We start from the raw sequence: 13,317 nt of genomic DNA, 5'->3' as shown, positions 1-13,317 counted from the left end.
TTCCTGGTTGTAAAACGACGCCAGTGACGTCTAGTCCTCGGGGCCACCACCTTGAGAAGCAGGCTCCGAAGCGACGCTAGAGCCTCAGCCTCTACGGAGGATCGAGGGCCCCTTGACGCTCACTCGCTCTGCAGGCTTCCTCAGGCTCCCTTCTCAGCGGCGTGTTTGCACACGCTCCCCCAGTTTCTAGCTCTGCCTTTACAACCCATTTTAATGAGATGATGACGCAATTGCAAACTTTTCCATCTTTTCATAGCGTTTCCTTGGAACGGTAGGAGGCATTTCCATTTCCTCTCTAAAGCTTAGCCCTTCAGCGGGTCTCAGCTAAGTGATTACTAACGTTTGAGTCGTGATCTCTTGGAAAAATAAAGCTCTCAAGTTCCCAACCCCATCCCCAGTCACACATAAAACTGCTCTTCTTTTCGGGTTTCAGCGTGGAGGAAATTCCACTAACCTTAAGAATTCTTCTCCACATCATATACAGTCTTCCTGTTACCCTGCACTTTTCTCGGTGAGAGGAATAGATCTCACAAAAAAAAGGGCCCCTGGGTCCTGTTAAAATATAAATTTTCTTTCCTGTCAAATTGTTCTAATAATGATTAGTGCCTGCTATATCCTGTCTCTTGTTATATTTGCTTGTTTTATGGTCATAAAATGACCGTCCCAATTCGATAACTTCTTATGATGAGAGACAGATTAACAATGTAGGACAATGTACTTGAATTACATTGACCCACACCTGAAAACTTTCTCCTCCAGGAAAGTCTCCCGATACCAGCTTTTAGATTCCTAAGTCTCTTTCACCTCGCTAGGCACTGAAGTGGAGCATTCCTGGAGATTTAAAGTTTCTTACCAGTCTTTAGTACATTGCAGAATTTTGCCATTCCAAACCTATTTTCCTGCCAGAGGCCTTCTTTCTGTTTTGCCCTGCCTGCCTGCTTGTTTTGTGGTATTGGAGAGCTAGGGGAATGTCCAGCCACTAACTGTGGTGTGGCAGGGTGGCTCCGTCTGCCCAGAAACGACCAAGAAAGGCCTTTCTGAGGAGATGGCACAGAGAGTGACAAGCAAGGGTCAGTGATGAAAGACCGGGAGAACATTCTAGAAGGAGAAGCAGGTACACCCACCCTAACTACCCTCAGGGGAGAACAAGCTTCAGAAAAGTGGGGCTTGGGCTGGAGGGATGGCTCAGCAGCTAAGAACACTGACTGCTCTTTCAGAGGTCCTGAGTTCAATTCCCAGCAACCACATGGTGGCTCACAACCATCTGTAATGGGACCTGATGTCCCCTTCTGGTATGTATGAAGACATCGACAGTGTACTCACATACATAAAACAAATAATTCTTTTTTTTAAAAAAGTGTGGCTTATTACTCAGTTGGGGTGAATATATTTGTTACAACAGCTGACTTTTATATGGACACATGCACTTTCCCAGAATGCATTTCTTCTCTTCCCCTTTTAAAAATCAAAAGGTTCATTCTTGAGGGTCCAAAACTTAACATTGTCCTCCCACGCCCCCAAGCTGGCATCGTACCCTGCATGAAATACAGGTGACGAATACAATGAGTCTGACTTCTTTACTGTCACAGAGATGAGCGTGAGAACTTGTGAGCTCATAGGGTAATCAACGAAAGGAGAGGGGACTTTAAGTCTGGAAACTGTAGAGGAAGACTTCTGAAGCATATGTGGAAAAGAGTTTCAAGAGAATCTGTCTCCTGTTGTCTGTGTGGAATCTTTCCTAACCCTTCATGGAGGGGCTGGAGAGATGGCCGAGTGCTTAAGAACACTCAGTGCAGCGCGTTTAGTCCCAGCACTCGGGAGGCAGAGGCAGGAGGATCTCTTGAGTTCAAGGCCAGCCTAGTCTACAGAGTGAGTCCCAGGACAGCCAGGGCTACATAGAGAAACCCAGACTCAAAAAAGTAAAAACCAAACAAACACAAAACCACTTGTTGCAGAGGACTGGATTTGCTCACTAGCACCCGTACTGTGGTTCTCACTTTCCATAACCCAGTTCCAGGGGATCCAACATCCTTTCCTGACCCTGCACCACAAATGTGCAGGTGGTGCACATTCACACACTTAAAATGAGTAAGTCTAAAAGAAAAACGAAAACCTTTTTTTCTGGAAAAGCCACTGAAGCAAGGCAGTTCTTGTCTTTCCTTGTTTCTCAAACAGTCCTACTTTTACGAAAGAAAGGGTGACCTCACCCACTCTTCACCTTGCTGAGTCACTCCTAAGGGATAAAGTAATTTTTTAGTGTATAAACTGGGACAATCCCTCCCAGTTGTCAAGGGATCCTAATGTTGGCAAGTTTTCCCTCCTTTATGCAAATTTGTAGACTTCATGTCTTTCCTGATTTAAATATATTTCCGTTAAGAGCAAAATTTGTTCTTTGGCCCTATTAGGCATTTCTTTCCTGCCCCCCTCTCATTTTTGTGTGTGTATGTATGTGTGTGTGTGTGTGTGTGTGTGTGCAGGTGGTGCACATTCACACACTTAAAATGAGTAAATCTAAAAGAAAAACCAAAAACCTTTTTCCTGGAAAGGCCACTGAAGTAAGGCAGTTCTTTTCTTTCCTTGTTTCTCAAACAGTCCTACTTTTACGAAAGAAAGGGTGACCTCACCCACTCATGCACGCACATGTGTCTGTGAGGCAGTGGAGGCAGTGGATTTTTAATCTAAGTCACCTAGTCCAACCCCTGCCTACTTTCAAAGGATATGTTCCTCTATTCCCTGAGATCAAAAAGTGCAATATAAAACACAGTGGTGATGTCTAATCTCATTCAGGTAGGAGCCATGCCTTGCTTATTCTGCGATTAGGATGTTCATGATTTATACTTTTTATTTTTTGTGATGAGAGTTAAGAATGTGCTGCAAAAGCAGTGAGCACCCTGCTAATTTAAATACATATTTTAAAAGAACGCTACTTTGGGCGAATGGGCTTAGTTTTATATTTTGTATCATTTCTGTGACTTCTGAAAGTAACAACCATGATTGAGGGCGTGGAGAAATTGGAACTCTCGCCCACTGATGACGAGAATGTGCAAGCCACTGTTTCCCAGTTTGGCGAGTCATCAGAAGTTTAAACGGGATGGGTGAGGCGGCTCAGAGAGCAAAGGAGCTAGCTGTGCAAGCCTGACAACCTGAATTTGACCCTGGAATGCACGCTGATAGAAAGAGGACTGAATCCTAAAGTTGTCCTGACCTCCACACACAGTTAAATTGAACCGCTGTGTGACTTAGCAATTTCACGCCTAGATTCAGATCCAGAAGAGTAGGAGGTGCACACAGGCTAATAGTGGACCCTCCCACAGCAGGCAAAAGGTAGCCACACGGCAGACATCCATGGTAGAAGAACATCAATTCCGTGTTTATACACTATATAAACAGAGCTACAGTTTAGCTCTGCAGGGAGAACATGCTGATACCTGCTATTTGTGAACAAGCCTTGAAAACCTTCTGTTTCATGAAGAAAGGCAGGAGCAAAAGCACATGGAATTCCACTTATGTGAAATATTCAGAGGAGGCAGATGTATCTCAGACTCAAATAGAGGAGAACTTAACATGTTTCGTTGGTTGTATTTGGTAGGGAGTTTTATTTCTTCGCTCTTTTTGCTCACTTAGTTTTAATATCTATATTGTGTTGGTGAAAATGTTACGAATCTTGTAACTAAGTCCCTCCAAACAACTGCAGGTTTTTCTAAGTCTGATTAGTCACACAAGGCCTTCTTGACGTTTCTTCTACAGAGAAGAGAGACTTACTGTCTTGCTTCTGCTTTGTGGTAGTAGAGATTTAATCTGGAGTTTGCACAGTCAGACACGTGTTCTCCCACTGAGCTCCAGCGTGAGCCCCTCGCCTCCTTTCATTTTCAAGTCTCAAAACTTTTCATTTTGAGATAAGATCTCTAAGTTTCCCAGGCTGGCCTCAAACCCATTCCGTAGTCAAGGCAGGCTTTGAATTTGCGATCCTCCTACTGCTGTCCCGTGGAGCAGCTGTGAGACCAGGCCTCGCTCTTCCAGTTTATTCCACAGTATGAACATAGCCTACTTCCTCTCTCCATCAAGATTGTAACAAACTGACAGAACTGAGCTAGTCAGAATGAGGAAGGAAGGAAGCAAGGGAGGGAGAGGTTTGTCTAACTCGCTCCAGCCTCGTTTCGTCTTGACTCCCCGTCAGGAAATGAGAGCAAGGAAGACAGCACAGGGTGGCAAGCTTCCCTTACAAGATCTCAGCTTCAGTTTCTTCCTCCTGCAACATGGTGATGACTATAATGATAGCAGGAACTTGCTGCATGTCTAAACTTTTCCTAGGGAGATGCAACACACAGGTCTGCTCAGATAGGAGCCCTCCAACAGACCAAAGTACAGATACCACCAAAGTCCAACTGGATGAACCAAGTTTTACTGGGATCACTTACAGGAATATGGATGAGAGGTTATCTACAGGAGCAGAAATGACTCAAAGACAGTTGCATCACCAAGGCCCATCCCAGCATGGGTGACAGCTCGCAAGAGCTGGGAACCTGGAACGCACTGCACCGCCTGCAGGCAGCTCAGCAGGCTGGAGGGCGTTCTCTCCAGGTGCCTCATTTGGTCTAAACCTCTTGCTCCAGGTAGCTCGGCTGGTTTCTGCGTCTTCCAGACAGCCGTTAGGGTCAGAGTCCTCTTTGCAGCTTTTCTCCTCAGACTTCTTTGTAGCTCAGCTTCTCGCTTAGTCTAAGAGAGACTCTCAGCTTTTCTTGTTTACTCTGGCAGAGGAAGGCCTAAAGAATCTAGTCAGTTTCAGGGACTTCCTGAAGCTATTTTGAGTTGTTTTACTTTCCTGCTGAATAGAATGTTTCGGTCCTCAGAGGAAACTGTTACACAACTGTTACAGACTGAGAGTTAAATTAGAAAAAAAAAGTTACATGCTTAGTACATTAAGGCAGAACTCAACAAATATTGGTTCCCATTCATACTATGACTAGCCAGGTGTGGTGGCTCAAACCTTTAATCCCAGCACTCAGGAGGTAGAGGCACAGGGATCTCTGAGTTTGAGACTGGCCTGGTCTACAGAGCAAGTTCCAGGACAGCCAGGGCTACACAGAGAAAGAACCCTGTCTTGAAAAAACAAAATTACTATCACTAGTATTATTATTTATTTTTTTTATATATGTTTGTCAACCACTGCAGAAATCCATGACATCATATTACCTACTCTTAAGCAGCAACCAAGAGGACAAACTGACACTTCCTTTGTTGTTTTGTTTTGTTTTAAATGTCAATTTGACACAACCAAAAGTCACTTGGGAAGAAGGTAGCTCAATTGAGGAGTCACCCAGATCAGATTGGCCTATTGGGAATTGTTTTGACTTTTGATTGCTGTGGGAAGGTCCTGGGCAGCACCTTCCCTAGGCTTAGACAGCATAATTGGGCTTCAAACCCATAGACTGCCTGAGCTATTTGCGCGTGGTTTTCCTAGCTCTTCTTTAGGGTTTTGGTTTGGTTTGGTTTGGTTTTTGGGTTTTCGAGACAGGGTTTCTCTGTGTAGCCCTGGCTGTACTCACTCTGTAGACCAGGCTGGCCTCGAACTCAGAAATCCGCCTGCCTCTGCCTCCCAAGTGCTGGGATTACAGGTGTGCGCCACCACTGCCCGGCTCAGGTTGTATTTTCATATATTCTTACATTCATTCATTCTTATTCATTCTCTCTCTCTCTCTCTCTTCCACTCTCTCTCCCTCTCCCTCCCTCCTTCCTTCCTTTCCCCCTTTCTCGCTTCCCCAGCTGATGACCAAACCCAGTGCCATATACATGCAAGGATGGGAATATATATACATGCAGTGGATGGGAATAAGTGTGTATACTAGTAGTAGGGAGGAGAAATACAGACTTCTATATCAACTACAGCTACACAGATTGATTGGCTCAACTCGAGAGTTATCTGTTAGACTTTACTTAGACAGATGCTCAGGCCTGTCCTAAGGAGCTGTGAAAGGGGAAGAGAGGCAGAGGGGTCGGGCAGGAGCCATGAACAGTAATCTGGTGAAAGCAGATATTTATACATTACACAACACTGATAACACCTATTATGAAGGGCTTACAATGTACACCTAATGTATACATTTATTTTAAGCCCGTGTGGTTGTATATTAGTTATCTGCTGTTCAGTGACAAATTACCAGCGAGCTTAGTGGCTTAAAACAATAAACATTTATTATCTCTGTGGGTGAGGGATCCAATGCAGTTGGCTGGGACTACAGATACCTGAAGACTTGCCAGGACAGCGAACATAATTCTCCATTTGCTGACTCAGTCGACTGGCAAGCTGATGTTGGTTATCTGTAGGCTGCCTCAGTGCCTTTCCGCATTGGCCTCTCCAGAGGGCTGTTCAAGTCTCTCTATAACATAGTAGTGCACGGTACCACATTCTTGGCCAATTACTCCAATATCCTCAGCTACATAGTCAGTTCCAGGCCAACCTGGACTGTGACTGCGTCACCACAGAGTATCATTGTGATGGCTCCTCCTAGTTGTCAAGTTGACTATATCTGGAATGAACTACAATCCAGAAATGGAGGCACACCTCTGATCTAGATCTTGATGCTGGATGACAAAGGCTTTTGATCTGGAGCTTGAGGCGTAATGGCCATGAAAAGCTTAGGCCCAGGCAAGGTGGTGATGCCTTTAATCCCAGGAGACAGAGGCAAGCAGATCTCTGAGTTCAAGACCAGCCTGGGACAGAGCAAGTTCCAAGTAAAGAAAAACTGGGTACAGTTGTGGTGGTATACAGCTTTAATCTGGGCCACACCGTCTGCTGGAGACCAAATAAGGACAGCAGAAGATGGAAGGGCTCGTTCGTCACCTGCTTGCACTTACTTGCCAGCACATCTGTTGGAACCTACCTTTTCAGGTTATACAGCTTACACAGGCCAGCTGAAACACCCAGCCTCATGGGACTGAGCAACAACCAGATTCTTGGACTTTCCATTCACAGCTGCCTACTGTTGGGTTAGTTGGACCTCAGACTGTCACTCCAATAATTTCCCTTAATTTTCAGGGACATTCTATGAGTTCTGTGACTCTAGAGAACCCTGACTAATACAGTCATCAAACACTTTAACCTCTGTCCATGTTGGTTGAGGCTGCTATCTAGGACATGGGTGTAGAGGGTGATTTTGATGCCTTGGTTGGGAAGCTGTGTTTACTGACTCTGAAGGTCCTTGCTCCCAATTGGATTTTGATCTGTCAATAAAGATGCCAATAGCCAATGGCTGAGCACAGGGCAGGACACCAAGAGTTGTGCGATTGGGCAGGGAGGGAATCAGAAGATTAGGGAAGAGAAGAAGGAAAAAGCCAACCAGTGGTGTGAGTTTCCAACTGGGCCTGCGGCAGCAGGGGAAAGATTAGGAGTGCCCAGTCATTGAATAGCCAAGGCATTTCAAGATTAACTGGCATGTGTGTGTGTGTGTGTGTGTGTGTGTGTGTGTGTGTGTTTTCTATTCGAGGATCCCATACAGTTCCTGGGTGGGTGTGCTCGAGTGACTCACGGGAACTCAAAAGCAGTGTAGACAAAACTATGAGCTACACATGGGAGTTTTTATACATTTCTATTCTGTTATTCCAAGGCTTGTGCTGCAGCAGCACCAGGTAACATATCCTTAATGCTATGACCAAAGGACAGGGCTACCTAGCTGAGGCTGGCCTTAAACTCTTCATGTATCCCAGGCTGGCCTTAAACTCTTTTTTAATATAAATTTTAAAAAATATTTATTTATGTATTATATATAAGTACACTGTAGCTGTCTTCATACACTCCAGAAGAGGGCATCAGATCTCATTACTAATGGTTGTGAGCTACCATGTGGTTGCTGGGATTTGAATTCAGGACCTTCTGAAGAGCAGTCATCTTAATTGCTGAGCCATCTCTCCAGCCCAGCCTTAAACTCTTGATCCTACTGTTTTTGCTTCCCAAGTGCTAAGATTACAGGTGTATTCCAAAATGTCCAGTTTATCATGTTTTTTTAACTATAGCTCTTCTCTGTAATATATATATATATATACACATATATATATATATGTTTATTTTAGTTTGAATTTTATCAGTAATTAATGTTGAAGTTGACTTCTCGTGTGTGTGTGTGTGTGTGTGTGTGTGTGTGTGTGTTTTAACAGATCTAGCCTCAAGTTTATTTGTAAAAACAGCCTAGGACACTGGTCATCTGCAAATAATGTGTAGGTAGGTGTGTCCCAGAAGTCCATCTGTCTTCACACTGGCAGGAACCTTTTCTATGGGGCCTTCACAGGGGCCTGGGCACCTTTGGGAGCCTGAGCTGGAGCTGACGCCTGGGCCTTAGCTGGAGCTTTGGCCTCTGCCTTGGTTTGAGCCTTGGGCTTTGGCTGACAGAGCCTGCGCCCCTTGGCCATGTAGCTTCGAATCTGCTTCCCAAGCTTTGGGTGAGGGAGGAAAGCCAGGCGGCTGAGTTTGCAGCTGGGGCCCTTTGGCATCTTGGGCTTAACAGCCTGAGACTTCACCAGGGCCTTGACGGCCTCTGCGTGTGTACTCACTGCCTTTGCATTGTTGGCCTGCATCTTCTTCAGGCCTTTCTTGTTGTGCTTCTTGGCAAAGCACATGTTCCTCAGGAACTTGGAGTCGACCCCCTTAAGACATTCATATATTTGTGACCAGGGTTCTTGATACCATTTCTGTGCCATTTGTGGGACTGGTTGTGTGTGGTGTGGTTCTTGGACTTGGCCATGTCTACATGGTAACCTGTGGCTCCCACAATGCCTGGGACCAGAAGAGTGACTTCTTGTGTTTATTTTCATGTGTGAATCCTTTTCTAGTGGGGTCTTTGAATGCTTTTTTCATTTATATTTGGGAAATTTTCTTCTTTAGTTGTAAGAATTCTTCCTTCTATTCTCTATACAAAATCATGTATTAAATACATGATTCACAAATATCCCCCTGCAGTGTATGGCTTATCTTTTATTTTCCTAATAACGCATTTTGAAGGTTAGGTCTTATTTTAATAAAGACCACATCTCTAATGTGGGTCTTGCTTTTGTTGTCGAGTGTTATAGAGTTTTTCAGGCCCAAGGCCAGGAAGGTGTTCTCATTTCTGTTTCTTTTACAAGTCTTGTAACCATTGTATCTAAAACTATGATTTGTTACAAATGAGTTTTTATGTATTTGGTTGATAGCTATTCTTGATGGTCAACTTGACTGCATCTGGAATTAACTAAAATGGAAGGGGCTTTGTACACATGTGAAGGATTTTTTTTCCCTTAATTAAGTCACTTGAGGAAGGAAGACCCATCTTTCATCCAGATCTCTTGAGATGGGAAGATCTACCTTCAATCTTGGCCACACCTTCTACCGGTACCCTATCTGAAGAACATGGAAGAAGGAAGCTCTCTTTGCCTAGTTGCTGGCAAGTCCATTCCTTCACTAGCATTAGAACCCACTTCTTCAGGATTATGCTTAAGATCAGCTGAGACATCCAGCCCCATGGACCTAAGAACTACTCTGTTCTTGGACCTTTTGTTGGTAGACATCCATTGTTGGACTATCTAGACCACAACCTGTAAACCAGTCTATACTTGATCTTAGCCGAAAGGCTGAGTATGGATGTAAACCAGTCTAATAAATTCCCTTCATGTACGGTATAGGTATAGGTATAGGTATAGGTATAGGTATAGGTATAGGTATAGGTATAGGTAATGCTCAATGGGATTTATTAGAATGGTGTGTGTGTGTGTGTGTGTGTGTGTGTGTGTGTGTGTGTATAAATTCATTTATTTGGTCAGTTCTGTCCCTCTATAGAACCCTAACTAATACACACGGTTCTGGATTTTTGTTGTCAGTTGTCAGTGTTTTGCTTCTTCTTTTCAGTTTTGGGGACAAGGTCATGCTATATAACCTAGGTTGGCATCAAACCTTCCATCCTCGCAATTAGTGCCCCTATGGGCTAGGATTATATAGGTGTATCTCACCATGTCCAGTTTTTATCAGTATTTTTATTTAACAGTATTTGAGATCTTCACATATTTGTACACAATGAGCTTTTCTTTTTCATTTTTTAGGCCACATTATTGCTTTGATGGAGTTGTTATTCCAGTTGCAGGGGACAGACAATAATCCAGTATGTAAGAATGGAGACGTTGCTTCGATAGAAGAACGCTCAGCCAATGTGAGTGGCCCTAGGGTCACTACCCAGTACTGAAAACCAAAATAACCACTGAGTAAAACACCTTGTAGTAAGACAAAGGTAATAAGAAATATGGGGAGTGGGAAGTGAGAATTGGCAAGAGTTACAGTTTTAAATAGGGTAGTTAGGGAGGGGCCTCCCTCCGGAGAAGGAGACATTTTAACACAGGCTGAAGGAGGCCAGCAAGTGGGCAAGGCATGGCAACAGCAAGGGCACAGAATCTCTGGGGAAAAGAAATATACAAAAGCAAGAGGTGTGTTATAGTCTAGAAGTAAGCAAGTCTGGAGTTATGTGGGTGAAAGAAGTAAGAGAGGGAATGTGAGGATGCTGTTGGAGAGTGTGTTAGGTAGACAGCGCAGAGCTAGAGGCAGTCACTTCTGAGAGCATCAGCCTTTACTCCGAGACAGAGGGAAGTCTGACCTTGGACTTGAAAGATGCATGCTGACCACAGAGTTAGACTAGATGGGAACAAGTTCAGAGACTGCAACAATCGAGTAAGGAGCAGCAGTGAGAGGACAGGGACGGTAGCAATACGATTGGGAAGCAACGGCTGGGTTCTGTACACAGTCTTAGTGCTAGCAGACTTTGCTGATGCATAGTGCGTATACTATGACATATACATCATAGATGTATAGTTTGAATGGAAGAGAGGAAAAAGTATCTGGAAGAATGATGATAATTCACGGTAGGGTGTGTGGCATAGCTTTGTAATTTGAGCATTCTGGAGACGAGGGTTCTGAGTTCAAGGCTAGCCTGGGACAAACAAAGAAAGCAAGGGGAAGGATTGTGGCTGAGCATTTGCCTAGCTTGCAAAGGATTCTACCCCTAGTGCACTCCCCTGCCACATGGTTATAAAAACTATATCAACGTTGTGTATAACCAAATACTTTAGTCTTTGTCAGTTTTGGCACATGATGCTATCAAGAGTGCAGGGGATTTGTATACTGTTTTCTTTTTTCTTTTTTGGATTTTTTGAGACAGGGTCACTCTTTGTAGCCCTGGCTGTCCTGGAACTCACTTTGTAGACCAGGCTGGCCTCGAACTCAGAAATCCGCCTGCCTCTGCCTCCCAAGTGCTGGGATTAAAGATGTGCGCCACCACCACCCAGCTTGTATACTGTTTTCAATCCAGCTATTCTCAGACTTGTGCTGCAGCGTTACCAGGCATTACATCCTTAAATTTAGGTCAGAGGGAAATGGGCTTTCTGTCTCTCATTTCAGAAACCTTGAAGGATTCATATTTGTCTTTAAGATGGAGAAATGGTTTTCTCTCTGCACCTCTCCACAACGCCTGACTACCATTCAGTATCATTACCCAGCTTCCCGCTATGTGTCCATGTTTAACTAGTGTCTGGTGAGGGTGTAGGCCCACCATGACTGACTTAGACTGATACAGTCTGTTCCCCAATGCTGGTGTTGAAGCCTGATGCTCTTCAAACATATAGCTACGCATAGGAGTGTGCTTACCCCACAGGTTAACAAGGTGGTCGAGGCAGTAAGCAAAAACTGGCACTCCATGCTAAGGAATGTGAAAATTTTGCACCAGACCCCGTTGGTGCCACATTAGGGCTGGTATATGGTACAGTGTTTGAGAGCACGTACTGCTCCTGCAGAGGACCTGGGTTCAGTTCCCAGCACTTACCTAGTGGCTCACAACCATAGATCACTTCAGTTCCAGGAGATCCAATTCCCCCTTCTGATCTTCATAGGCATTGCATAACATATGGTCCACATACATACATGGAGGCAAGCATATATATATAGAATGAAATAAAATAATTGCTAATGAATTTTAAGCCAGAAAGAAGCATGATTACATTTCACAAAAATTCCAGGATGGGATAGTGTCACATAAGTCTGATGACAAGGTTAACAGAAAATTTCCCAGAAGGTCCCAGGAAGGTCCTTATGTAACAGGACCCCAGACCTTAGTAGGCTCTGAGACCTTAGCACAACTGCCTCTATGTGGAAGTATCATTCAGACTGTAAAACTCAGCATATAGACAATACTACTCCAGGTAGTGGTGCTGCACACCTTTAATCCTAGCACTTGGGAGGCAGAGGCAGGCAGATTTCTGAGTTCGAGGCCAGCCTGGCCTACAGAGTGAGTTCCAGGACAGCCAGGGCTACACAAAGAAACCCTGTCTTAAAAAAAAAGAAAGAAAGAAAGAAAGAAAGAAAGAAAGAAAGAAAGAAAGAAAGAAAGAAAGAAAGAAAGAAAGAAAGAAAGAAAGAAAAGGAAAAAAGACACTACTACTATCAAAACTAAAACAAAGACCTAATCTATCAAAGCCCATAGTAGTTCTGGGAAAGTCTCTGCATGTACTAAGCACTTTGGCTTCTGTAGTTCTGCTTCTGGCTAACTGTTCTTGTTAACTGAAGTGTGTTGTCTTAGTTAGGGTTTCATTGCTGTGAAGAGAAACCATGACCAAGGCAACTCTTATAAAGGACATTTAATTAGGGGTGGCTCATGGGTTCAGAGGTTCAGTCCATTGTCATCATCATGGTGGGATGCATGGCAGCCTACAGAAAGGCATGGTGCTGGAGGAGCTGAGAGTTCTACATCTTGTTCGAAGGAAAACAGGAGAAAACTGACTCCCACATGGTCTCAAAGCCCACCCCCACAGTGACACATTGCCTCCAAAAAGGCCACACCTACTCCAACAAGGCCATACCTCCTAATAGCACCACTTCCCGGGGCCAAGCAAATTCAAACCACCACAAATGTCAACCCAGAACATGTTTTTTTGTACTTTAAAAGCTCATTCTGAGAAAGGCTCAGGGCTACACTGGGATACTGAGCTCCCAGCACAATCATCAGCCAACTAATAAAGACTTTCTATTGGTTTAAACCCATGTCTGGGCAGTCTTCTCGGGTGAGCACTTAATCCTTACAATACGTAAGAACACAAATGAGGAAATGAGGAAGGAAAGAAGAGAGAGATTTTAGAATAACTCCTGGGTAGGTTCCCATATCGGGTGATCACACGGTATTCTGTCCAAGATGAATATTCGGATAGAGGAGGTTTGTGTGGGTCGAATGGGTGGAGAGACAGCGGGTTTGGTTTTAAACAGTGAGGTTCCTGGAAGGCACACAAGCAGAGACAAACATGGGAGAGGAACCTTTCATG

The 13,317-nt window shown here is 44.2% G+C and overlaps 1 pseudogene; it reads right to left on the bottom strand.

Annotated features, from left to right (window-relative positions):
• Positions 1 to 8,265: 8,265 nt before the first annotated feature.
• On the bottom strand, positions 8,266 to 8,735 carry LOC127676685 (60S ribosomal protein L29-like; annotated as a pseudogene).
• Between the last annotated feature and the right edge of the window lie 4,582 nt (positions 8,736 to 13,317).

The sequence above is a fragment of the Apodemus sylvaticus genome, chromosome 1 (assembly GCF_947179515.1).
Source record: "Apodemus sylvaticus chromosome 1, mApoSyl1.1, whole genome shotgun sequence".
Taxonomy (NCBI): Eukaryota; Metazoa; Chordata; class Mammalia; order Rodentia; family Muridae; genus Apodemus; species Apodemus sylvaticus.
Note: the sequence above shows the minus strand (reverse complement) of the source record. Positions and strands in the feature narration are given on the sequence as shown.